The sequence below is a fragment of the Pleurodeles waltl genome, chromosome 1_2 (assembly GCF_031143425.1).
Source record: "Pleurodeles waltl isolate 20211129_DDA chromosome 1_2, aPleWal1.hap1.20221129, whole genome shotgun sequence".
Lineage (NCBI taxonomy): Eukaryota > Metazoa > Chordata > Amphibia > Caudata > Salamandridae > Pleurodeles > Pleurodeles waltl.
The window spans coordinates 1,063,948,270-1,063,973,423 of NC_090437.1; positions in this window are offsets into that span (position 1 = coordinate 1,063,948,270).

A 25,154-nucleotide genomic window follows, 5' to 3' on the forward strand; every position below is an offset into this window, starting at 1 on the left:
ATTTATAATTTTCTGGCATGTGAGAAACACTTCACATTGAATGCTATCCTTGACTGCATTGAGAGCATCTTCATAGCAGTCATAATCACCTAGCAGTTCAGCTTCTGAACATCAAGGTTTAAAAAGTTGCAACAGAGCCAGATAAAATAATTCTCTTTTCTCACCCATTTAACAGCTCAATGTATAATGATTAATGAGACTTATTTTTGCATATCTCATTAACCTCTTCACTGACAGGCCTTTTCCCCCTCAGGTGCCATGCCTTCTTTTTGGCTATTTGGGGCAGTTCACGCTTAGGCCCTCATAACATTTTGTCCACATAAGCTACCCACGCCAAATTTGCAGAAGAAGGCTTGTGTTTTTTTCCCTGAAAATTGGTGCTAAAATCACCATTTCCCAGCTTTCAGGAACAGGCAGACTTGAATCAGAAAACTCAATTTTTCATCACAATTGTGGCATTTTATTGGGACATACCCCATTTTTACTATTTTTTGAGCTTTCAACCTCCGTCCAGGTAGTGACAGAAATGGGTGTGATACCAATGCTGGATCGATGAAAGATAACCATTTCAGAAAAGTAGACAACATTCTGAATTCAGCAAGGGGTAATTTGTGCAGCTCCTACAAGAGTTTCCTACAGAAAATAACACCTGAAATGAAAAAAAAATATTGAAATTGATGTAAGAAAACAGACATTTTACTCCACGTTTTAATATGTAACTTTTTCCTGCAATGTCAGATTTTTTAAAGCAATATACCGTTACGTCTGCTGGACTCTTCTGGTTGCAGGGATATATAGGGCTTGTAGGTTCATCAAGAACCCTAGGTACCCAGAGCCAATAAATGAGCTTCACCTTGTAATGGGTTTTCATTCTATACCAGTTATACAGCAATTCATGTGGTGAAATATTTTGGCATACACCAAGTCTCCTGATAAAAATGGTTCCTCACTTGCGCGACAGGAAATGCCCCAAAACACAACCTGGACACATCGCATATTCCCAAAGAAAACATAGTTGCTTTTTGCAAAGTGACTAGGTGTTGATGTTGGCCTCTAGCTCAGCCGGCACCTAGGGAAACCTACCAAATCTGTTCATTTTTGAAAACTAGACACCTAGGGGAATCCAAGATGGGGTGACCTGTGGGGCTCTCACATGGTTCTGTTACCCAGAATCCTTTGCAAACCTCAAAATCTTACCCAAACAATACTTTTTCCTCAAATTTTGGTGACAGAAAGTTCTGGAATATGACAGGAGCCACAAACTTCCTTCCACCCAGCATTTCCCCAAGTCTCCCAATAAAAATGATACCTCACTTGTGTGGATAGGCCTAGCAACCATAAAAGGAAATGCACCAAAACACAACGTGGACACATCACATATTCCCAAAGAAAACAGAGCTGTTTTTTGCAAAGTGCCTAGCTGTGGATTTTGTCCTCTAGCTCAGCTGGCACCCAGGGAAACCTACCAAATCCTTGCATTTTTAAAAACTAGATACCTAGGGAAATCCAAGATGGGGTGACTTGTGGGGCTCTCACCAGGTTCTGTTACTCAGAATCCTTTGCAAACCTAAAGATTTTGCCCAAAAATACTTTTTCTTCACATTTCGGTGACAGAAAGTTCTGGAATCTGATAGGAACCACAAATTTCATTCCACCCAGCATTTTCCCAAGTCTCCAGATACCAATGGTGCCTCACTTGTGTGGGTAGGCCTAGCAACCGCAACACGAAATGCCCCAAAACACAACGTGGACACATCTAATTTTTCCAAAGGAAACAGAACTGTTTTTTTCCAAAGTGCCTAGCTGTGGATTTTGGCCTCTAGCTCAGCTGGCACCCAGGGAAACCTACCAAACCTGCACATTTTTAAATACTAGACACCTAGGGGAATCTAAGATGGGGTGACTTGTGGGGCTCTCACCAGGTTCTGTTACCCAGAATCCTTTGCAAACCTCAAAATCTGATCAAAAAAACACTTTTTCCTTCCATTTTGGTGACGGAAAGTTCTGTAATCTGAGAGGAGCCACACATTCCGTTCCACCTAGTGTTTCCCCAAGTCACCTGATAAAAATGGTACCTCACTTGGCCTAGCACCCGCCAAAGGAAATGCCCCAAAACACAACGTGGACACATCACATTTTCCCAAAGAAAACAGAACTGTTTTTTTCAAAGTGCCTAGCTGTGGATTTTGGCCTCTAGCTCAGCTGGCACCTAGGGAAACCTACCAAACCTTCACAATTTTAAATACTAGACACCTAGGGGAATCCAAGATGGGGTGACTTGTGGGGCTCTCACCAGGTTCTGCTACCCAGAATCCTTTCAAACAACAAAATGTGTCCAAAAAAACACTTTTTCCTCTCATTTCAGTGACAGAAAGTTCTGGAATCTGAGAGGAGCCACAAATTTCCTTCCACCCAGTGTTCCCTGAAGTCTCATTAGAAAAATGGGACCTCACTTGTGTGGGTAGACCTAGTGCCCGCAACAGGAAATGCCCCAAAACACAACGGCGACACATCTCATTTTCCCAAAGAAAACAGACCTGTTTTTTGCAAAGTGCCAACCTGAGGATTTTGGCCTCCAGCTCAGCCGGTACCTGGGGAAACCTAGCAAACCTGTACATTTTTTAAAACTAGACACCTAGGGGAATTCATGATGGGGTGACCTGTGGGGCTCTCACCAGGTTCTGTTAGACAGAATCCTTAGCATATCTCAAAATTTGGTCATAAAACAGTTTTTCCTCACATTTTGGTGACAGAAAGCTCCAGAATATGAGAGGAGCCACAAATTTCCTTCCACCCATCGTTCCCCTTAGTCTCCTGATAAAAATGGTACCTCACTTGTGTGGGTAGGCCTAGCACCCGCCACAGGAAATGCCCCTAAAACACAATGTGGACACATCACATTTTCCCTAGGAAAACATAGCTGTTTTTTGCAAAGTGCCTAGCTGTGGATTCTGGCCTCTAGCTCAGCTGGCACCTAGGGAAACCTACCAAACCTTCACAATTTTAAATACTAGACACCTAGGGGAATCCAAGATGGGGTGACTTGTGGGGCTCTCACCAGGTTCTGCTACCCAGAATCCTTTCAAACAACAGAATAACCAAAAAAACACTTTTTCCTCTCATTTCAGTGACAGAAAGTTCTGGAATCTGAGAGGAGCCACAAATTTCCTTCCACCCAGTGTTCCCTGAAGTCTCATTATAAAAATGGGACCTCACTTGTGTGGGTAGACCTAGCGCCCGCAACAGGAAATGCCCCAAAACACAACGGCAACACATCTAATTTTCCCAAAGAAAACAGAGCTGTTTTTTGCAAAGTGCCAACCTAAGGATTTTGGCCTCTAGCTCAGCCGGCACCTTGGGAAACCTAGCAAACCTGCACATTTTTTAAAACTAGCCACCTAAGGGAATCCATGATGGGGTGACTTGTGGGTGCTCTCACCAGGTTCTCTACCCAGAATCCTTCACAATCCTCACAATTTGGCCAAAAAAACACTTTTTCCTCATATTTCGGTGACAGAAAGTTCTGGAATCTGAAAGGAGCCATGAATTTAATTCCACCCAGCGTTCCCCCAAGTATACCGATAAAAATGGTAGCTCACTGGTGTCGCTAGGTCTAGCGCCCACAACAGGAAATGCCCCAAAACACAATGTGGACACATAACATTTTCCCAATGAAAAGAGACCTGTTTCTTGCAAAGTGCCTACCTGTGTATTTTGGCCTCTAGCTCAGCTGGCACCTAGGGAAACCTAGAAACCTGCAAATTTTTTAGAACTAGATTCACAGGAGAATCAAAGATGGGTGACAGGCGGGGCTCTCACCAGGTTTTGTTACCCAGAATCCTTAGCCAACCTCAAAAGTTGGCCAAAAAAACACCTTTTCCTTCATTTCCGTGACAGAAAGTTCTGGAATCTGAGAGCAGCCATAAATTTCCTTCCACCCAGTGTTCCCCAAAGTCTCCTTATAAAAATAGTACCTCAATTGTATGGGTAGACCTATCGCCCTCAACAGGAAATGCCCCAAAACACAACGTGGACACATCAAATTTTCCCAAAGAAAACAGACCTGTTTTTTGCAAAGTGCCTAGCTGTGGATTTCGGCCTCTAGCTCAGCCGGCACCTAAGGAAACCTACCAAACCTGCACATTTTTAAAAACTAGACACCTCGGGGAATCATAGATGGGGTGACTTGTGGGGCTCTCACCAAGTTCTGTTACCCAGAATCCTTTGCAAACCTCATAAAGTGTCCAAAAAATACTTTTTCCTCTCATTTCGGTGACAAAAAGTTCTGGAATCTGAGAGGAGCCACGAATTTCGTTCCACCCAGTGTTCCCCGAAGTCTCATTATAAAAATGGTACCTCACTTGTGTGGGTAGACCTAGCGCCCGCAACAGGAAATGCCCCAAAACACAACGTGGACACATCAACTTTTCCCAAAGAAAACAGACCTGTTTTATGCAAAGTGCCTACCTGTGGATTCCGGCCTCTAGCTCACCCGGCACCTAGGGAAACCTATCAAACCTGCACATTTTTAAAAACTAGACACCTCGGGGAATCATAGATGGGGTGACTTGTGGGGCTCTCACCAAGTTCTGTTACCCAGAATCCTTTGCAAACCTCAAAATGTGTCCCCAAAAATACTTTTTCCTCTCATTTCGGTGACAAAACGTTCTGGAATCTGAGAGGAGCCACGAATTTCGTTCCACCCAGTGTTCCCCGAAGTCTTATTATAAAAATGGTACCTCACTTGTGTGGGCAGACCTAGCGCCCACAACAGGAAATGCCCCAAAACAAAACGTGGACACATGAACTTTTCCCAAAGAAATCAGACCTGTTTTTTGCAAAGTGCCTAGCTGAGGATTTTGGCCTCTAGCTCACCCGGCACCTAGGGAAACCTAGAAAACCTGCACATTTTATAAAACTCGACATGTAGGGGAATCCAGGATGGGGTGACTTGTGGGGCTCTCATCAGGTTCTGTTCCCAGAATCCTTTGCAAACCTCAACATTTTGCCCAAAAAATACTTTTTACTCACATTTCGGTGACAGAAAGTTCTGGAATCTGATAGGAGCCACACATTCTATTCCACCCAGCATTTCCGCAAGTCTCCCAATACAAATGGTACATCACTTATGTGGGTAGGCCTAGAAACCGCGACAAGAAATGCCCCAAAACACAACGTGGACACATCACATATTCCCAAAGAAAACAGAGCTGTTTTTTGCAAAGTGCCTAGCTGTGGCTTTTGGCCTTTAGCTCAGCTGGCACCTAGGGAAACCTACCAAATCCTTGCATTTTATAAAACTAGATACCTAGGGGAATCCAAGATGAGGTGACTTGTGGGGCTCTCACCAGGTTCTGTTACCCAGAATCCTTTCCAAACCTCAAAATGTGTCCAAAAAACACTCTTACCTCTCATTTCAGTGACAGAAAGTTCTGGAATCTGAGAGGAGCCACGAATTTCCTTCCACCCAGTGTTCCCCAAAGTCTCATTATAAAAATGATACCTCACTTGTGTGGGTAGACCTAGCACCTGCAACTAGAAATGCCCCAAAACACAACGGCAACACATCAAATTTTCCCAAAGAAAACAGACCTGTTTTTTTGCAAAGTGCCTATCTGTGGATTTTGGCCTCTAGCTCAGCCGACACCTAGGGAAACCAAGAAAACCTGTAACATTTTTAAAACTAGAAATCTAGGGGAATCCAAGATGGGGTGACTTTTGTGGCTCTCACCACGTTCTGTTACCCAGAATCCTTTGCAAACCTCAAAGTTATGCCAAAAAATACTTTTTCCTGAAATTTCGGTGACACAAAGTTCTAGAATCTGATAGGAACCACAAATTTCCTTCCACCCAGCATTTCCCCAAGTGTCCTGATACTAATGGTGCCTCACTTGTGTGGGTAGGCCCAGCAAGCGCGACACGAAATGCCCCAAAACACAACATGGACACATCACATTTTCACAAAGAAAACAGAACTGTTTTTTTGCAAAGTGCCTAGCTGTGGATTTTGGCCTCTAGCTCAGGTGGCACCTAGGGAAACCTATCAAACCTGCACATTTTTAAATACTAGACACGCAGGGGAATCCAGGGAGGGTGACATGTGGGGCTCTCACCAGGTTCTGTTACCCAGAATCCTTTGCAATCCTCAAACTTTGGTCAAACAAACACTTTTTCCTTCCATTTCGGTGACGGAAAGTTCTGTAATTTGAGAGAAGCCACAAATTTTGTTCCAACTAGTGTTTCCCCAAGTCTCATCATAAAAATGGTACTTCACTTGTGTGGGTAGACCTAACGGCCGCAACAGGAAATGCCCCAAAACACAACTGCGACACAACTCATTTTCCCTAAGAAAACAGAGCTGTTTTTTGCAAAAGTGCCAACCTGAGGATTTTGGCCTATCTCAGCCGGCACCTGGGGAAACCTAGCAAACCTGCAAATTTTTTAAAACTAGACACCTAGGGGAATCCATGATGGGGTGACTTGTGGGGCTCTCACCAAGTTCTGTTAACCAGAATCCTTAGCATACCTCAAAATGTGGCCAAAAAAATACTTTTTCGTCACATTTTGGTGACAGAAAGCTCCAGAATCTGAGAGGAGCCACAAATTTCTTCCACCCAGCGTTCCCCAAGTCGCATGATAAAAATGGTACCTCACTTGTCTGGGTAGGCCTAGCACCCGCCACAGGAAATGCAGCTAAAACACAATGTGGACACGTCACATTTTCCCTAGGAAAACAGAGTTGTTTTTTGCAAAGTGCCTAGCTGTGGAATCTGACCTCTAGCTCAGCCGGCACCTAGGGAAACCTAGCAAACCTTCACATTTTTTAAAACTAGACACCTAGGGGAATCCAAGATGAGGTGACTTGTGGGGCTCTCATCAGGTTCTGTTACCCAGAATCCTTCGCAATCCTCCAAATTTGGCCAAAAAAACACTTTTTCCTCAGATTTTGGTGACAGAAAGTTCTGTAATCTGACAGGAGCCACACATTTCCTTCCACCTAGTGTTTCCCCAAGTCTCTCGATAAAAATGGTAACTCACTTGTGTTGTTAGGCCTAGAACTCGCCACAGGAAATTCCCCAAAACATAATATGGACACATCACATTTTCCCAAAGAAAACAGATCTGTTTTTTGCAAAGTGCCTAGCTGCTGATTTAGGCCTCTAGCTCAGTCAGCACTTAGGGAAACCTAGCAAACCTTCAAATTTTTTAAAACTAGACATCTAGGGGAATCCAAGATGGGGTGACTTGTGAGGCTCTCACCAGGTTCTGTTACCCAGAATCCTTTTCAAACCTCAAAATGTGTCCAAAAAAACACTTTTTCGTCTCATTTCGGTGACAGTAAGTTCTGGAATCTGAGAGGAGCCACAGATTTCATTCCACCCACCGTTCCCCCAAGTATCCCGATAAAAATGGTACCTCACTTGTGTTGCTAGGTCTATCGGCCACGACAGGAAATGCCCCAAAACACAACGTGGACACATTACATTTTCCCAATGAAAAGAGACCTGTTTTTTGCAAAGTGCCTAGCTGTGGATTTTGGCCTCTAGCTCAGCTGGAACCTAGGGAAACCTGCACATTTTTTTAAACTAGACCCATTGGGGAATCCAAGATGGGGTGACAGGTGGGGCTCTCACCACGTTTTGTTACCCAGAATGCTTAACCAACCTCAAAATGTGGCCAAAAAACACCTTTTCCTTCATTTCGGTGACAGAAAGTTCTGGAATCTGAGAGCAGCCACAAATTTCCTCCCACCCAGTGTTCCCCAAAGTCTCCTTATAAAAATGGTACCTCACTTGTGTGGGTAGACCTATCGTCCACGACAGGAAATGCCCCAAAACACAACGTGGACACATTAAATTTTCCCAACGAAAACAGACCTTTTTTTTGTAAAGTGCAGAGCTGTGGATTCCGGCCTCTAGCTCAGCCGGCACCTAGGGAAACCTACTAAACCTGTACATTTTTAAAAACTAGCCACCTAGGGGAATTATAGATGGGGTGGTTTGTGGGGCTCTCACCAAGTTCTGTTACCCAGAATCCTTTGCAAACCTCAAAATGTGTCCAAAAAAATACTTTTTCCTCTCCTTTCGGTGACAAAAAGTTCTGGCATCTGAGAGGAGCCACAAATTTCCTTCCACCCAGTGTTCCCCGAAGTCTCATTATAAAAATGGTACCTCACTTGTGTGAGTAGAACTAGCGCCCGCAACAGGAAATGCCCCAGAACATGTGGACACATCTCATTTTCCCAAAGAAAACAGAGCTGTTTTTTGCAAAGTGCCAACCTGAGGATTTTGGCATCTAGCTCAGCCGGCACCTGGGGAAACCTAGCAAACCTGCACATTTTTTAAAACTAGACACCTAGGGAAATCCATGATGGGGTGACTTGTAGGGCTCTCACCAAGTTCTGTTAGCCAGAATCCTTAGCATACCTCAAAATTTGGCCATAAAAACACTTTTTTCCTGACATTTTGGTGACAGAAAGCTCCAGAATCTGAGAGGAGCCACAAATTTCCTTCCACCCAGCGTTCACTATGTCTCCAGATAAAAATGGTACCTCACTTGTGTAGGTAGGCCTAGCACCCGCCACAGGATATGCCCCTAAAACACAATGTGGACACATCACATTTTCCGTAAGAAAACAGATCTGTTTTTTGCAAAGTGCCTAGCTGTGGATTCTGGCCTCTAGCTCAGCTGATACCTAGGGAAACCTAGCAAACCTGCAGATTTTTTTAAACTAGACACCTAGGGGAATCCAAGATGGCGTGACTTGTGGGGCTCTCACCAGGTTCTGTTACCCAGAATCCTTTGCAAACCTCAAAATTTGGCCAAAAAAACAGTTTTTCCTCACATCTCGTGACAGAAAGTTATGTAATCTGAAAGAAGCCACAAATTTCCTTCCACCTAGTGTTTCCCCACGTCTTCCGATAAAAATGGTAACTCACTTTTGTTGTTAGGCCCAGCACCCGCCACAGGAAATACCCCAAAGCACAACGTGGACACACCACATTTTCCCTAAGAAAACAGAGCTGTTTTTTGCAAAGTGCCTAGCTGTGGATTCTGGCCTCTAGCTCAGCCAGCACCTAGGGAAACCTGGCAAACATGCACATTTCTTAAAACTAGACACCTAGGGGAATCCAAGATGAGGTGACTTGTGGGGCTCTCACTAGGTTCTGTTACCCAGAATCCTTCTCAAACCTCAAATATTGGCGAAAAAAACACTTTTTCCTCACATTACGGTGACAGAAAGTTCTGTAATCTGAGAGGAACCACAAATTTCCTTCCACCTAGTGTTTCCCCAAATCTCCTGATAAAAATGGTTACTCACTTGTGTTGTTAGGCCTAGCACCTGCCACAGGAAATGCCCCAAAACACAATGTGGACACATAAAATTTTCCCTAAGAAAACAGATCTGTTTTTTGCAAAGTGCCTAGCTGTGGATTCTGGCCTCTAGCTCAGCTGGTACCTATGGAAACCTAGCAAACCTGCACATTTTGTTAAACTAGACACCTAGGGGAATCCAAGATGGCGTGACTTGTGGGGCTCTCACCAGGTTCTGTCACCCAGAATCCTTCACAAACCTCAAAATTTGGCCAAAAAAACAGTTTTTCCTCACATCTCGGTGACAGAAAGTTATGTAATCTGAAAAAAGCCACAATTTCCTTCCACCTAGTGTTTCCCCAAGTCTCCCAATAAAAATGGTAACTCACTTGTGTTGTTAGGCCTAGCACCCGCCACAGGAAATGCCCCAAAGCACAACGTGGACACACCACATTTTCCCTAAGAAAACAGAGCTGTTTTTTGAAAAGTGCCTAGCTGTGGATTCTGGCCTCTAGCTCAGCCAGCACCTAGGGAAACCTAGCAAACATGCACATTTCTTAAAACTAGACACATAGGGGAATCCAAGATGAGGTGACTTGTGGGGCTCTCTCCAGGTTCTGTTACCCAGAATCCTTCGCAAACCTCAAATATTGGCGAAAAAAACACTTTTTCATCACATTACGGTGACAGAAAGTTCTGTAATCTGAGAGGAGCCACAACTTTCCTTCCACCTAGTGTTTCCCCAAATCTCCTGATAAAAATGGTTACTCACTTGTGTTGTTAGGCCTAGCACCTGCCACAGGAAATGCCCCAAAACACAACGTGGACACATCACATTTTCCCAGAGAAAAAAAATCAGTTTTTTGCAAAGTGCCTCGCTGTGGATTTCGGCCTCTCACTCAGCCGGCACCTAGGGAAACCTAGCAAACCTTCATATTTTTTAAAACTAGACATCTAGAGGAATCCAAGATGGGGTGATTTGTGGGGCTCTCACCAGGTTCTGTTACCCAGAATCGTTTCCAAACCTCAAAATGTGTCCAAAAAAACACTGTATCCTCTCATTTCGGTGACAGTAAGTTCTGGAATCTGAGAGGAGCCACAAATTTCCTTCCACCCAGCGTTCCCCCAAGTCTGCAGATAAAAATGGTACATCAATTGTGTGGGTAGGCCTAACAACCGCAACAGGAAAAGCCCAAAAACACAACGTGGACACATCTAATTTTCCCAAAGAAAACAGAGCTGTTTTTTGCAAAGTGCCTAGCTGAGGATTTTGGCCTCTAGCTTAGCCGGCACCTGGGGAAACCTAGCAAACCTGCACATTTTTTAAAACTAGACACCTAGGGGAATCCATGATGGGGTGACTTGTAGGGCTCTCACTAGGTTCTGTTACCCAGAATCCTTAGCATACCTCAAAATTTGGCCAAAAAAACACTTTTTCCTCACATTTTGGTGACAGAAAGCTCCAGAATCTAAAAGGAGCCACAAATTTCCTTCCACCCAGCGTTCACCAAGTCTCCCGATAAAAATGGTACCTCACTTGTGTGGGTAGGCCTAGCACACGCCACAGGAAATGCCCCTAAAACACAATGTGGACACATCACATTTTCCCTAAGAAAACAGAGCTGTTTTTTGCAAAGTGCCTAGCTGTGGATTCTGGCCTCTAGCTCAGCTGGTACCTAGGGAAACCTAGCAAACCTGCACATTTTTTAAAACTAGACATCTAGGGGAATCCAAGATGGCATGATTTGTGGGGCTCTCACCAGGTTCTGTTACCCAGAATCCTTCGCAAACCTCAAAATTTGGCCAAAAAAACAGTTTATCCTCACATCTCGTTGACAGAAAGTTATGTAATCTGAAAGAAGCCACACATTTCCTTCCACCTAGTGTTTCCCCAAGTCTCCCGATAAAAATGGTAACTCACTTGTGTTGTTAGGCCTAGCACCCGCCACAGGAAATGCCCCAAAACACAACGTGGACACACCACATTTTCCCTAAGAAAACAGAGCTGTTTTTTGCAAAGTGCCTAGCTGTGGATTCTGGCCTCTAGCTCAGCCAGCACCTGGGGAAACCTAGCAAACATGCACATTTCTTAAAACTAGACACCTAGGGGAATCCAAGATGAGGTGACTTGTGGGGCTCTCACCAGGTTCTGTTACCCAGAATCCTTCGCAAACCTCAAATATTGGCGAAAAAAACACTTTTTCCTCACATTACGGTGACAGAAAGTTCTGTAATCTGAGAGGAACCATAAATTTCCTTCCACCTAGTGTTTCCCCAAATCTCCTGATAAAAATGGTTACTCACTTGTGTTGTTAGGCCTAGCACCTGCCACAGGAAATGCCCCAAAACACAATGTGGACACATAACATTTTCCCTAAGAAAACAGATCTGTTTTTTGCAAAGTGCCTAGCTGTGGATTCTGGCCTCTAGCTCAGCTGGTATCTAGGGAAACCTAGCAAACCTGCACATTTTTTTAAACTAGACACCTAGGGGAATCCAAGATGGCGTGACTTGTGGGGCTCTCACCAGGTTCTGTTATCCAGAATCCTTTGCAAACCTCAAAATTTGGCCAAAAAAACAGTTTTTCCTCACATCTCGGTGACAGAAAGTTATGTAATCTGAAAGAAGCCACAAATTTCCTTCCACCTAGTGTTTCACCAAGTCTCCCAATAAAAATGGTAACTCACTTGTGTTGTTAGGCCTAGCACCCACCACAGGAAATGCCCCAAAGCCCAACGTAGACACACCACATTTTCCCTAAGAAAACAGAGCTGTTTTTTGCAAAGTGCCTAGCTGTGGATTCTGGCCTCTAGCTCAGCCAGCACCTAGGGAAACCTAGCAAACATGCACATTTCTTAAAACTAGACACCTAGGGGAATCCAAGATGAGGTGACTTGTGGGGCTCTCATGAGGTTCTGTTACCCAGAATCCTTCGCAAACCTCAAAATTTGGCCAAAAAAACAGTTTTTCCTCACATCTCGGTGACAGAAAGTTATGTAATCTGAAAGAAGCCACAAATTTCCTTCCACCTAGTGTTTCCCCAAGTCTCCCAATAAAAATGGTAACTCACTTGTGTTGTTAGGCCTAGCACCCGCCACAGGAAATGCCCCAAAACACAACGTGGACACACCACATTTTCCCTAAGAAAACAGAGCTGTTTTTTGCAAAGTGCCTAGCTGTGGATTCTGGCCTCTAGCTCAGCCAGCACCTGGGGAAACCTAGCAAACATGCACATTTCTTAAAACTAGACACCTAGGGGAATCCAAGATGAGGTGACTTGTGGGGCTCTCACCAGGTTCTGTTACCCAGAATCCTTCGCAAACCTCAAATATTGGCGAAAAAAACACTTTTTCCTCACATTACGGTGACGGAAAGTTCTGTAATCTGAGAGGAACCAAACATTTCCTTCCACCTAGTGTTTCCCCAAATCTCCTGATAAAAATGGTTACTCACTTGTGTTGTTAGGCCTAGCACCTGCCACAGGAAATGCCCCAAAACACAATGTGGACACATAACATTTTCCCTAAGAAAACAGATCTGTTTTTTGCAAAGTGCCTAGCTGTGGATTCTGGCCTCTAGCTCAGCTGGTATCTAGGGAAACCTAGCAAACCTGCACATTTTTTTAAACTAGACACCTAGGGGAATCCAAGATGGCGTGACTTGTGGGGCTCTCACCAGGTTCTGTTACCCAGAATCCTTTGCAAACCTCAAAATTTGGCCAAAAAAACAGTTTTTCCTCACATCTCGGTGACAGAAAGTTATGTAATCTGAAAGAAGCCACAAATTTCCTTCCACCTAGTGTTTCCCCAAGTCTCCCAATAAAAATGGTAACTCACTTGTGTTGTTAGGCCTAGCACCCGCCACAGGAAATGCCCCAAAGCACAACGTGGACACACCACATTTTCCCTAAGAAAACAGAGCTGTTTTTTGCAAAGTGCCTAGCTGTGGATTCTGGCCTCTAGCTCAGCCAGCACCTAGGGAAACCTAGCAAACATGCACATTTCTTTAAACTAGACACCTAGGGGAATCCAAGATGAGGTGACTTGTGGGGCTCTCATCAGGTTCTGTTACCCAGAATCCTTCGCAAACCTCAAAATTTGGCCAAAAAAACAGTTTTTCCTCACATCTCGGTGACAGAAAGTTATGTAATCTGAAAGAAGCCACAAATTTCCTTCCACCTAGTGTTTCCCCAAGTCTCCCGATAAAAATGGTAACTCACTTGTGTTGTTAGGCCTAGCACCCACCACAGGAAATGCCCCAAAGCACAACGTGGACACACCACATTTTCCCTAAGAAAACAGAGCTGTTTTTTGCAAAGTGCCTAGCTGTGGATTCTGGCCTCTAGCTCAGCCAGCACCTAGGGAAACCTAGCAAACATGCACATTTCTTAAAACTAGACACCTAGGGGAATCCACGATGAGGTGACTTGTGGGGCTCTCACCAGGTTCTGTTACCCAGAATCCTTCGCAAACCTCAAATATTGGCGAAAAAAACACTTTTTCCTCACATTACGGTGACAGAAAGTTCTGTAATCTGAGAGGAGCCACAAATTTCCTTCCACCTAGTGTTTCCCCAAATCTCCTGATAAAAATGGTTACTCACTTGTGTTGTTAGGCCTAGCACCTGCCACAGGAAATGCCCCAAAACACAACGTGAACACATCACATTTCCCCAGAGAAAAAAGATCTGTTTTTTGCAAAGTGCCTCGCTGTGGATTTCGGCCTCTCACTCAGCCGGCAGCTAGGGAAACCTAGCAAACCTTCATATTTTTTAAAACTAGACATCTAGAGGAATCCAAGATGGGGTGATTTGTGGGGCTCTCACCAGGTTCTGTTACCCAGAATCCTTTCCAAACCTCAAAATGTGTCCAAAAAAACACTATATCCTCTCATTTCGGTGACAGTAAGTTCTGGAATCTGAGAGGAGCCACAAATTTCCTTCCACCCAGCGTTCCCCCAAGTCTCCAGATAAAAATGGTACATCAATTGTGTGGGTAGGCCTAACAACCGCAACAGGAAAAGCCCAAAAACACAACGTGGACACATCTAATTTTCCCAAAGAAAACAGAGCTGTTTTTTGCAAAGTGCCTAGCTGAGGATTTTGGCCTCTAGCTTAGCCGGCACCTGGGGAAACCTAGCAAACCTGCACATTTTTTAAAACTAGACACCTAGGGGAATCCATGATGGGGTGACTTGTGGGGCTCTCACTAGGTTCTGTTACCCAGAATCCTTAGCATACCTCAAAATTTGGCGAAAAAAACACTTTTTCCTCACATTTTGGTGACAGAAAGCTCCAGAATCTAAAAGGAGCCACACATTTCCTTCCACCCAGCGTTCACTAAGTCTCCCGATAAAAATGGTACCTCATTTGTGTGGGTAGGCCTAGCACCCGCCACAGGAAATGCCCCTAAAACACAATGTGGACACATCACATTTTCCCTAAGAAAACAGAGCTGTTTTTTGCAAAGTGCCTAGCTGTGGATTCTGGCCTCTAGCTCAGCTGGTACCTAGGGAAACCTAGCAAACCTGCACATTTTTTAAAACTAGACATCTAGGGGAATCCAAGATGGCGTGACTTGTGGGGCTCTCACCAGGTTCTGTTACCCAGAATCCTTCGCAAACCTCAAAATTTGGCCAAAAAAACAGTTTTTCCTCACATCTCGTTGACAGAAAGTTATGTAATCTGAAAGAAGCCACACATTTCCTTCCACCTAGTGTTTCCCCAAGTCTCCCGATAAAAATGGTAACTCACTTGTGTTGTTAGGCCTAGCACCCGCCACAGGAAATGCCCCAAAACACAACGTGGACACACCACATTTTCCCTAAGAAAACAGAGCTGTTTTTTGCAAAGTGCCTAGCTGTGGATTCTGGCCTCTAGCTCAGCCAGCACATGGGGAAACGTAGCAAACATGCACATTTCTTAAAACTAGACACCTAGGGGAATCCAAGATGAGGTGACTTGTGGGGCTATCACGAGGTTCTGTTACCCAGAATCCTTCGCAAACCTCAAATATTGGCAAAAAAAACACTTTTTCCTCACATTACGGTGACAGAAAGTTCTGTAATCTGAGAGGAACCAAAAATTTCCTTCCACCTAGTGTTTCCCCAAATCTCCTGATAAAAATGGTTACTCACTTGTGTTGTTAGGCCTAGCACCTGCCACAGGAAATGCCCCAAAACACAATGTGGACACATAACATTTTCCCTAAGAAAACAGATCTGTTTTTTGCAAAGTGCCTAGCTGTGGATTCTGGCCTCTAGCTCAGCTGGTATCTAGGGAAACCTAGCAAACCTGCACATTTTTTTAAACTAGACACCTAGGGGAATCCAAGATGGCGTGACTTGTGGGGCTCTCACCAGGTTCTGTTACCCAGAATCCTTTGCAAACCTCAAAATTTGGCCAAAAAAACAGTTTTTCCTCACATCTCGGTGACAGAAAGTTATGTAATCTGAAAGAAGCCACAAATTTCCTTCCACCTAGTGTTTCCCCAAGTCTCCCAATAAAAATGGTAACTCACTTGTGTTGTTAGGCCTAGTACTCGCCACAGGAAATGCCCCAAAGCACAACGTGGACACACCACATTTTCCCTAAGAAAACAGAGCTGTTTTTTGCAAAGTGCCTAGCTGTGGATTCTGGCCTCTAGCTCAGCCAGCACCTAGGGAAACCTAGCAAACATGCACATTTCTTAAAACTAGACACCTAGGGGAATCCAAGATGAGGTGACTTATGGGGCTCTCATCAGGTTCTGTTACCCAGAATCCTTCGCAAACCTCAAAATTTGGCCAAAAAAACAGTTTTTCCTCACATCTCGGTGACAGAAAGTTATGTAATCTGAAAGAAGCCACAAATTTCCTTCCACCTAGTGTTTCCCCAAGTCTCCCAATAAAAATTGTAACTCACTTGTGTTGTTAGGCCTAGCACCCGCCACAGGAAATGCCCCAAAGCACAACGTGGACACACCACATTTTCCCTAAGAAAACAGAGCTGTTTTTTGCAAAGTGCCTAGCTGTGGATTCTGGCCTCTAGCTCAGCCAGCACCTAGGGAAACCTAGCAAACATGCACATTTCTTAAAACTAGACACCTAGGGGAATCCAAGATGAGGTGACTTGTGGGGCTCTCACCAGGTTCTGTTACCCAGAATCCTTCGCAAACCTCAAATATTGGCGAAAAAAACACTTTTTCCTCACATTACGGTGACAGAAAGTTCTGTAATCTGAGAGGAGCCAAATTTCCTTCCACCTAGTGTTTCCCCAAATCTCCTGATAAAAATGGTTACTCACTTGTGTTGTTAGGCCTAGCACCTGCCACAGGAAATGCCCCAAAACACAACGTGGACACATCACATTTCCCCAGAGAAAAAAGAGCTGTTTTTTGCAAAGTGCCTCGCTGTGGATTTCGGCCTCTCACTCAGCCGGCACCTAGGGAAACCTAGCAAACCTTCACATTTTTTAAATCTAGACATCTAGAGGAATCCAAGATGGGGTGATTTGTGGGGCTCTCACCAGGTTCTGTTACCCAGAATCCTTTCCAAACCTCAAAATGTGTCTAAAAAAACACTGTATCCTCTCATTTCGGTGACAGTAAGTTCTGGAATCTGAGAGGAGCCACAAATTTCCTTCCACCATTCGTTCCCCCAAGTCTCCAGATAAAAATGGTACATCAATTGTGTGGGTAGGCCTAACAACCGCAACAGGAAAAGCCTCAAAACACAACGTGGACACATCTAATTTTCCCAAAGAAAACAGAGCTGTTTTTTGCAAAGTGCCTAGCTGAGGATTTTGGCCTCTAGCTTAGCCGGCACCTGGGGAAACCTAGCAAACCTGCACATTTTTGAAAACTAGACACCTAGGGGAATCCATGATGGGGTGACTTGTGGGGCTCTCACTAGGTTCTGTTACCCAGAATCCTTAGCATACCTCAAATAATTTCCAAAAAAACACTTTTTCCTCAAATTTTGGTGACAGAAAGCTCCAGAATCTAAGAGGAGCCACAAATTTCCTTCCACCCAGCGTTCACTAAGTCTCCCGATAAAAATGGTACCTCACTTGTGTGGGTAGGCCTAGCACCCGCCACAGGAAATGCCCCTAAAACACAATGTGGACACATCAAATTTTCCCTAAGAAAACAGAGCTGTTTCTTGCAAAGTGCCTAGCTGTGGATTCTGGCCTCTAGCTCAGCTGGTACCTAGGGAAACTTAGCAAACATGCACATTTTTTAAAACTAGACACCTAGGGGAATCCAAGATGGGGTGACTTGTGGGGCTCTCACCAGGTTCTGTTACCCAGAATCCTTTGCAAACCTCAAAATTTGGCCCCAAAAACATTTTTTCCTCACATCTCGGTGACAGAAAGTTCTGTAATCTGAAAGAAGCCCCAAATTTCCTTCCACCTAGTGTTTCCCCAAGTCTCCCGATAAAAATGGTAACTCACTTGTGTTGTTAGGCCTAGCACCCGCCACAGGAAATGCCCCAAAGCACAACGTGGACACACCACATTTTTCGCAAGAAAACAGAGCTGTTTTTTGCAAAGTGCCTAGCTGTGGATTCTGGCCTCTAGCTCAGCCAGCACCTAGGGAAACCTAGCAAACATGCACATTTCTTAAAACTAGACACCTAGGGGAATCCAAGATGAGATGACTTGTGGGGCTCTCACCAGGTTCTGTTACTCAGAATCCTTCACAAACCTCAAATATTGGCGAAAAAAACATTTTTTAACTCACATTACGGTGACAGAAAGTTCTGTAATCTGAGAGGAGCCACAAATTTCCTTCCACCTAGTGTTATCCCAAATCTCCTGATAAAAATGGTAACTCACTTGTGTTGTTAGGCCTAGCACCCGCCACAGGAAATGCCCCAAAATACAACGTGGACACGTCACATTTTCCCAGAGAAAAAAGAGCTGTTTTTTGCAAAGTGCATAGCTGTGGATTTCGGCCTCTCACACAGCCGGAACCTAGGGAAACCTAGCAAACCTTCACATTTTTTAAAACTAGACATCTAAAGGAATCCAAGATGGGGTGATTTGTGGGGCTCTCACCAGGTTCTGTTACCCAGAATCCTTTCCAAACCTCAAAATGTGTCCAAAAAAACACTTTATACTCTCATTTCGGTGACAGTAAGTTCTGGAATCTTAAAGGAGCCACAAATTTCCTTCCACCCAGCGTTCCCCCAAGTCTCCAGATAAAAATGGTACATCAATTGTGTGGGTAGGCCTAACAACCACAACAGAAAAAGCCCCAAAACACAACATGGACACATCTAATTTTCCCAAAGAAAACAGAGCTGTTTTTTGCAAAGTGCCTAGCTGTGCATTTTGGCCTCTAGCTTAGCCGGCACCTGGGGAAACCTAGCAAACCTGCACATTTTTGAAAACTAGACACCTAGGAGAATCCATGATGGGGTGACTTGTGGGACTCTCACCAGGTTCTGTTACCCAGAATCCTTAACAAACTTCAAAATTCTGCCCAAAAACCACTTTTTCCTCACATTTTGGTGACAGAAAGCTCCAGAATCTGAGAGGAGCCTCAAATTTCCTCCCACCCTGCGTTACCCCAAGTATCCCAATAAAAATTGTGCCTAAGTTGTGTCGCTAGGCCTAGCGACCACGACAGGAAATGCCCCAAAACACAACGTGGACACATCACATTTTCCCAAAGAAAAGAGACCTGTTTTTGCAAAGTGCCTAGCTGTGGATTTTAGCCTCTAGCTCAGCTAGCACCTAGGGAAACCTAGAAACCTTCACATTTATTAAAACTAGACCCATAGGGGAATCATAGATGGGGTGACAGGTGGCGCTCTCACCAGGTTTTGTTACCCAGAATCCTTAGCCAACCTCAAAATGTGGCCAAAAAAACACCTTTTCCTTCATTTCGGTGACAGAAACTTCTGGAATCTGAGAGCAGCCACAAATTTCCTTCCACCCAGTGTTCCCCGAAGTCTCCTTATAAAAATGGTACCTCACTTGTGTGGGTAGACCAATCGCCCGCGACAGGAAATGCCCAAAACACAACGTTGACACATCACATTTTCCCAAAGAAAACAGACCTGTTTTTTGCAAAGTGCCTAGCTGTGGATTTCGGCCTCTACCTCAGCCAGCACCTAGGGAAACCTAGCAAACCTGCACATTTCTTAAAACTAGACACCTAGGGGAATCCAAGATGAGGTGACTTGTGGGGCTCTCACCAGGTTCTGTTACCCAGAATCCTTCGCAAACCTCAAATATTGGCAAAAAAAACACTTTTTCCTCACATTACGGTGACAGAAAGTTCTGTAATCTGAGAGGAACCACAAATTTCCTTCCACCTAGTGTTTCCCCAAATCTCCTGATAAAAATGGTTACTCACTTGTGTTGTTAGGCCTAGCACCTGCCACAGGAAATGCCCCAAAACACAATGTGGACACATAACATTTTCCCTAAGAAATCAGATCTGTTTTTTGCAAAGTGCCTAGCTGTGGATTCTGGCCTCTAGCTCAGCTGGTACCTAGGGAAACCTAGCAAACCTGCACATTTTTTTACACTAGACACCTAGGGGAATCCAAGATGGCGTGACTTGTGAGGCTCTCACCAGGTTCTGTTACCCAGAATCCTTCACAAACCTCAAATATTGGCGAAAAAAACACTTTTTCCTCACATTACGGTGACAGAAAGTTCTGTAATCTGAGAGGAGCCACAAATTTCCTTCCACCTAGTGTTTCCCCAAATCTCCTGATAAAAATGGTTACTCACTTGTGTTGTTAGGCCTAGCACCTGCCACAGGAAATGCCCCAAAACACAACGTGGACACATGACATTTTCCCAGAGAAAAAAGAGCTGTTTTTTGCAAACTGTCTCGCTGTGGATTTAGGCCTCTCACTCAGCCGGCACCTAGGGAAACCTAGCAAACCTTCACATTTTTTAAATCTAGACATCTAGAGGAATCCAAGATGGGGTGATTTGTGGGGCTCTCACCAGGTTCTGTTACCCAGAATCCTTTCCAAACCTCAAAATGTGTCCAAAAAAACACTGTATCCTCTCATTTCGGTGACAGTAAGTTCTGGAATCTGAGAGGAGCCACAAATTTCCTTCCACCATTCGTTCCCCCAAGTCTCCAGATAAAAATGGTACATCAATTGTGTGGGTAGGCCCAAAAACCGCAACAGGAAAAGCCCCAAAACACAACGTGGACACATCTAATTTTCCCAAAGAAAACAGAGCTGTTTTTTGCAAAGTGCCTAGCTGAGGATTTTGGCCTCTAGCTTAGCCGGCACCTGGGGAAACCTAGCAAACCTGCACATTTTTGAAAACTAGACACCTAAGGGAATCCATGATGGGGTGACTTGTGGGGCTCTCACTAGGTTCTGTTACCCAGAATCCTTAGCATACCTCAATTTTTTTTCAAAAAAAACACTTTTTCCTCAAATTTTGGTGACAGAAAGCTCCAGAATCTAAGAGGAGCCACAAATTTCCTTCCACCCAGCGTTCACTAAGTCTCCCGATAAAAATGGTACCTCACTTGTGTGGGTAGGCCTAGCACCCGCCACAGAAAATGCCCCTAAAACACAATGTGGACACATCACATTTTCCCTAAGAAAACAGAGCTGTTTCATGCAAAGTGCCTAGCTGTGGATTCTGGCCTCTAGCTCAGCTGGTACCTAGGGAAACCTAGCAAACATGCACATTTTTTAAAACTAGACACCTAGGGGAATCCAAGATGGTGTGACTTGTGGGGCTCTCACCAGGTTCTGTTACCCAGAATCCTTTGCAAACCTCAAATTTTGGCCCAAAAAAATTTTTTTCCTCACATCTCGGTTACAGAAAGTTCTGTAATCTGAAAGAAGCCACAAATTTCCTTCCACCTAGTGTTTCCCCAAGTCTCCCGATAAAAATGGTAACTCACTTGTGTTGTTAGGCCTAGCACCCGCCACAGGAAATGCCCCAAAGCACAACGTGGACACACCACATTATCCGCAAGAAAACAGAGCTGTTTTTTGCACAGTGCCTAGCTGTGGATTGAGGCCTCTAGCTCAGCCAGCACCTAGGGAAACCTAGCAAACATGCACATTTCTTAAAACTAGACACCTAGGGGAATCCAAGATGAGATGACTTGTGGGGCTCTCACCAGGTTCTGTTACTCAGAATCCTTCACAAACCTCAAATATTGGCGAAAAAAACATTTTTTCCTCACATTACGGTGACAGAAAGTTCTGTAATCTGAGAGGAGCCACAAATTTCCTTCCACCTAGTGTTTCCCCAAATCTCCTGATAAAAATGGTAACTCACTTGTGTTGTTAGGCCTAGCACCCGCCACAGGAAATGCCCCAAAACACAATGTGGACACGTCACATTTTCCCAGAGAAAAAAGAGCTGTTTTTTGCAAAGTGCATAGCTGTGGATTTCGGCCTCTCACTCAGCCGGCACCTAGGGAAACCTAGCAAACCTTCACATTTTTTAAAACTAGACATCTAAAGGAATCCAAGATGGGGTGATTTGTGGGGCTCTCACCAGGTTCTGTTACCCTGAATCCTTTCCAAACCTCAAAATGTGTCCAAAAAAACACTTTATACTCTCATTTCGGTGACAGTAAATTCTGGAATCTGAAAGGAGCTACAAATTTCCTTCCACCCAGCGTTCCCCCAAGTCTCCAGATAAAAATGGTACATCAATTGTGTGGGTAGGCCTAACAACCACAACAGGAAAAGCCCCAAAACACAACGTGGACACATCTAATTTTCCCAAAGAAAACAGAGCTGTTTTTTGCAAAGTGCCTAGCTGTGCATTTTGGCCTCTAGCTTAGCCGGCACCTGGGGAAACCTAGCAAACCTGCACATTTTGGAAACTAGACACCTAGGGGAATCCATGATGGGGTGACTTGTGGGGCTCTCACCAGGTTCTGTTACCCAGAATCCTTAGCAAACTTCAAAATTCTGCCCAAAAACCACTTTTTCCTCACATTTTGGTGACAGAAAGCTCCAGAATCTGAGAGGAGCCTCAAATTTCCTCCCACCCTGCGTTACCCCAAGTATACCTATAAAAATTGTGCCTCAGTTGTGTCGCTAGGCCTAGCGACCACAACAGGAAATGCCCCAAAACAAAACGTGGACACATCACATTTTCCCAAAGAAAAGAGACCTGTTTTTGCAAAGTGCCTAGCTGTGGATTTTGGCCTCTAGCTCAGCTGGCACCTAGGGAAACCTAGAAACCTTCACATTTATTAAAACTAGACCCATAGGGGAATCGTAGATGGGGTGACAGGTTGCGCTCTCACCAGGTTTTGTTACCCAGAATCCTTAGCCAACCTCAAAATGTGGCCAAAAAAACACCTTTTCCTTCATTTCGGTGACAGAAATTTCTGGAATCTGAGAGCAGCCACAAATTTCCTTCCACCCAGTGTTCCCCGAAGTCTCCTTATAAAAATGGTACCTCACTTGTGTGGGTAGACCAATCGCCCGCGAAAGGAAATGCCCAAAACACAACGTGGAGACATCACATTTTCCCAAAGAAAACAGACCTGTTTTTTGCAAAGTGCCTAGCTGTGGATTTCGGCCTCTACCTCAGCTGGCACCTAGGGAAACCTAGCAAACCTGCACATTTTTCAAAACTAGACATCTAGGGGAATCATGGATGGGTTGAATTGTGGGGCTCTCACCAGGTTCTGTTACCCAGAATCCTTTGCAAACCTCAAAATGTGTTAAAAAAAAACTTTTCCTTCACATTTTGGTGACAGAAAGCTCCAGAATCTGAGAGGAGCCACAAATTTCCTTCCACCTAGTGTTTACCCCAATTCTCCTGATAAAAATGGTAACTCACGTGTGTTGTTAGGCCTAGCACCCGCCACAGGAAATGCCCCAAAAACACAACGTGGACACATCTAATTTTCCCAAAGAAAACAGAGCTGTTTTTTGCAAAGTGCCTAGTTGAGGATTTTGGCCTCTAGCTTAGCCGGCACCTGGGGAAACTTAGCAAACCTGCACATTTTTGAAAACTAGACACCTAGGGGAATCCATGATGGGGTGACTTGTGGGGCTCTCACTAGGTTCTGTTACCCAGAATCCCTAGCATACCTCAAGATTTGGCCAAAAAAAACACTTTTTCCTCACATTTTGGTGACAGAAAGCTCCAGAATCTAAAAGGAGCCACAAATTTCCTTCCACCCAGCGTTCACTAAGTCTCCCGATAAAAATGGTACCTCACTTGTGTGGGTAGGCCTAGCACCCGCCACTGGAAATGCCCCTAAAACACAATGTGGACACATCACATTTTCCCTAAGAAAACAGAGCTGTTTTTTGCAAAGTGCCTAGCTGTGGATTCTGGCCTCTAGCTCAGCTGGTACCTAGGGAAACCTAGCAAACCTGCACATTTTTTAAAACTAGACACCTAGGGGAATCCAAGATGGCGTGACTTGTGGGGCTCTCACCAGGTTCTGTTACCCAGAATCCTTCGCAAACCTCAAAATTTGGCCAAAAAAACAGTTTTTCCTCACATCTCGTTGACAGAAAGTTATGTAATCTGAAAGAAGCCACACATTTCCTTCCACCTAGTGTTTCCCCAAGTCTCCCGATAAAAATGGTAACTCACTTGTGTTGTTAGGCCTAGCACCCGCCACAGGAAATGCCCCAAAACACAACGTGGACACACCACATTTTCCCTAAGAAAACAGAGCTATTTTTTGCAATGTGCCTAGCTGTGGATTCTGGCCTCTAGCTCAGCCAGCACCTAGGGAAACCTAGCAAACATGCACATTTCTTAAAACTAGACAGCTAGGGGAATCCAAGATGAGGTGACTTGTGGGGTTCTCACCAGGTTCTGTTACCCAGAATCCTTCGCAAACCTCAAATATTGGCGAAAAAAACACTTTTTCCTCACATTACGGTGACAGAAAGTTCTGTAATCTGAGAGGAACCACAAATTTCCTTCCACCCAGTGTTTCCCCAAATCGCCTGATAAAAATGGTTACTCACTTGTGTTGTTATGCCTAGCACCTGCCACAGGAAATGCCCCAAAACACAACGTGGACACATAACATTTTCCCTAAGAAAACAGATCTGTTTTTTGCAAAGTGCCTAGCTGTGGATTCTGGCCTCTAGCTCAGCTGGTACCTAGGGAAACCAAGCAAACCTGCACATTTTTTTAAAACTAGACACCTAGGGGAATCCAAGATGGCGTGACTTGTGGGGCTCTCACCAGGATCTGTTACCCAGAATCCTTCGCAAACCTCACAATTTGGCCAAAAAACAGTTTTTCCTCACATCTCGGTGACAGAAAGTTATGTAATCTGAAAGAAGCCACAAATGTCCTTCCACCTAGTGTTTCCCCAAGTCTCCCAATAAAAATGGTAAGTCACTTGTGTTGTTAGGCCTAGCACCCACCACAGGAAATGCCCCAAAGCACAACGTGGACACACCATATTTTCCCTAAGAAAACAGAGCTGTTTTTTGCAAAGTGCCTAGCTGTGGATTCTGGCCTCTAGCTCAGCCAGCACCTAGGGAAACCTAGCAAAAATGCACATTTCTTAAAACTAGACACCTAGGGGAATCCAAGATGAGGTGACTTGTGGGGCTCTCACCAGGTTCTGTTACCCAGAATCCTTCGCAAACCTCAAATATTGGCGAATAAAACACTTTTTCCTCACATTACGGTGACAGAAAGTTCTGTAATCTGAGAGGAGCCACAAATTTCCTTCCACCTAGTGTTTCCCCAAATCTCCTGATAAAAATGGTTACTCACTTGTGTTGTTAGGCCTAGCACCTGCCACAGGAAATGACCCAAAACACAACGTGGACACATGACATTTTCCCAGAGAAAAAAGAGCTGTTTTTTGCAAAGTGTCTCGCTGTGGATTTCGGCCTCTCACTCAGCCGGCA